This window comes from Cupressus sempervirens, chromosome 6, assembly GCF_028749045.1.
Source record: "Cupressus sempervirens isolate cs-2001-9-10 chromosome 6, ASM2874904v1, whole genome shotgun sequence".
Taxonomy (NCBI): Eukaryota; Viridiplantae; Streptophyta; class Pinopsida; order Cupressales; family Cupressaceae; genus Cupressus; species Cupressus sempervirens.
Genome location: NC_143123.1, coordinates 544,587,236 through 544,590,368, shown reverse-complemented (window position 1 = coordinate 544,590,368; position 3,133 = coordinate 544,587,236).

Sequence of the window (3,133 nt, the reverse complement as noted above, 5' to 3'; positions counted from 1 at the left end):
ACGGCTTGCCTCAGAACATTGTGAGTGATAGGGATAGCCGTTTCATGAGTCACTTTTGGCAGGAGGTATTCCGGTTATGTGGCACGGAGCTTACACCCAGCACTAGCTATCACCCACAAACCGATGGTCAGACAGAAATTGTGAACAAATGGGTGGAAGGGTATTTAAGGAATTATGTGGCAGCTCAGCAGCGAGCTTGGGTCAGATGGATATATCTCTGCGAGTATTGTTACAATACTACATATCATATGACTATACAGATGACACCCTTCATGGCACTTTACGGTTATGAAGCACCTAGTTTCTTGGATTTGTTGTTGAGCGACAGCCGGGTACCCAGTGCAGGTGAATTATTACAGGAGAGTAAGGATATAGTTGCTACCCTCAAAGACAATATTGCAAGAGCTCGGAACCAGCAGAAGCAGTATGCAGACCAGAAGAGAACTGAGCGTAGTTTTGAGGTAGATGATATGGTTTACCTCATGTTGCAGCCATACAGGCAATCTACTCTTAAGAAGAGTGGGGCAGAGAAACTTAAGCCACGCTATTATGGACCATTCAGGATTATCAGGCGAGTTGGTGAAGTGGCTTATGAGTTGGAGCTTCCCGCAGACAGCAAAGTGCACAATGTGTTTCATGTGTCACGCCTCAAGAAGGTGTTGGGTCAAAATGTGGTGCCTTCTGCAGTATTACCTCCTTTAGACGATGAGGGAAAATTGATTTTAGTACCAGAATCCATCCTGGAGAGCAGAGAAAAGCAGCTTCGTAGAAGGGTGATTAGAGAATACTTGGTTAAGTGGAAAGATTTACCTGTTGAGGATGCTACTTGGGAGGGGGAGGCTATTTTACAGCACCTAGCGTTGAGATTGCTTGAGGCCAAGCAATTTCAGGAGGGGCGGACTGTAATGTCCCCTCTTTAGTTCGACATGGCATTGATCATGGATTTGCCTATTCCAGACTCTCGTAGGCAAATGGTGTGGAAAGAGAGTCAATTCTGCGGATTAGATAGTCATATCTTGCTCTTGAAGAAGTGTTAAGAGGTTATATTTTATCATTATGTGATATTGGGGCCCACATGTTATAGTTTTAATTTGAGTTGCACTTTTTATTTTATAAAATTACTTTATTATAAAAAGTGCATTATAATGAGAAATTATAAAGGATGTTTCTAGAAGTTCTAGCAACTTCTTAGAAAAGTGAATAAATAGAGGGCTGGGCCTCTCACTTGGACATGCTTGGATTGGAGAACTCTTCTACTTCTTCATTGTGAAGACATTTGTGGACTTTGGATCTGCAAATTATTCGATCTTTGGGAACGAATCACTCCCTTGGATTGGCGACTTTGGGGTGTGAAATATCACTTGAATTGTTGCATAATTGGAGTTGGTATTCAGCCATCTCATTGGAGCTTATTGAGAATTCGTTGTTAGGGTTTGTTTTTGGTTGGAATAAGGATTTCAGATTTTCCCTATCATTGGAGAAGCATTTGACAAGAGTTTGAAGACATAATAAGTGCATTTTCAGAATTGGCAAAGCAGGGTTCGGAACCACATAATTGCTCATATCTCCTCAACCCCTTGGAGTTATTTTTTATGGTTTTACAGGGTTACTACCTAACCCTAGGCACCCATTTTCCTTGCATTTGGGGGTCCCAAAACCCTAATATTATTTTATTTCAGCAGCCGTACAGGTACGGCCTGGTACGACCCTGCTAGTTTGGGCAGCAGCAGTAAATTAAGGACAGTTTGGGGGTGCGGTTGGAGGTCTTCATCAACGATCTGCAGCAAAACGTGGTGTTCTTCCATAGTTCTTCAAACCAGGTTCTTGCATTCTGAAATATATGTCAATTTTTGGGTAAATTTGCTGTCATACAGTCATTGTAATAATCAGTCCAGAATTGGTAATAAAATAATTTCAGAATTTATTGCACTGTAATTGAAATATAGTTCAATGGCTTTATATATATTGTAATTCTGTGATTATATTATGAAAGTATCAAATCTGAAATTACCATATTCTGAATATTGTTACTGTTACACGCCAAGTGTTTGACAAAATTCCTAAGTTCAGTTTGAGGGTTTCTGTGGCCTTTATAGAGAGGGTCATTACATCAAGCTAGAGTAGTACTGGGATGGGTGACCTCATGGGAAGTCCTAGTACTTCACCTTTGTAAGCATCACTTAGATCCAATGAGTGCTAAGTATTCCATTTATTCTCATTAGAGATGGTTTCTTGTGAATCACTACTCGTGAAACATGGGTCAATGAGCTTGACTCAAAAACTACACAGTTAAATCCTGATAGCAATATCACAATTTGACTTGCTATGGAAAATATCTCTTACTTATCAACTGATTTTGTGTGTTATGTGTTCATCATTTTGCTTAGGTAGGCCTTATATGTTTACTTTATTATTTATTGCTTAAATTTTTATTTAGCCATCAAATTTAAGATCAAGTATAGTTTATCTATTTCTTAATTTAGGTGTTTCATTTTTAAAGAAAAATCATAAAATTTGTAAATTTTAAACATAAAAATTGAAAGGAAAGGAATTATCATTCATAAAACGTTGAAATTATAAACATACAAATTAAAAGGAAGTGCATTCATAAAATATTGGAACACTAAATACAAGAATTGAAAGGAAAGGAAAGGAAATATTGTTCATAAACATTATATTTCTAAACATATGAATTGAAAGGAAATCAATTTCCTTCATAAAACATTCAATAAGATTTAGGATTCAAAGTTAATATATTGAGAAATAATAAAAGATTTGTATTCTTAATATTGTTTTGGAAGGTTGGATTGTTGATTCTAAAGGGGATACTATTGAGACTTCCCTAATATTAGATAGGCATTCCATAATGAATGAATGGTATGATTGTTGGGACAAGTTTGATTATTGATATTAAAGTAGATAAAATTGAAAGTCGCTCAAAAGCATATGAAAAATCCTATTTGAAAAATCAATTGGATGGAGAATTGAGGAAGAACTGGCCATCTGAGGTTTCTAAACTTTTTGCATACATTGAAATTTCTATGTGGAGTAGTCTCATACAACATTAGTTGTGTGAACTTTCATTTTTAATGGCCTGGATCAAATTCGGGTCAACAATTTCTACTAGTATTGA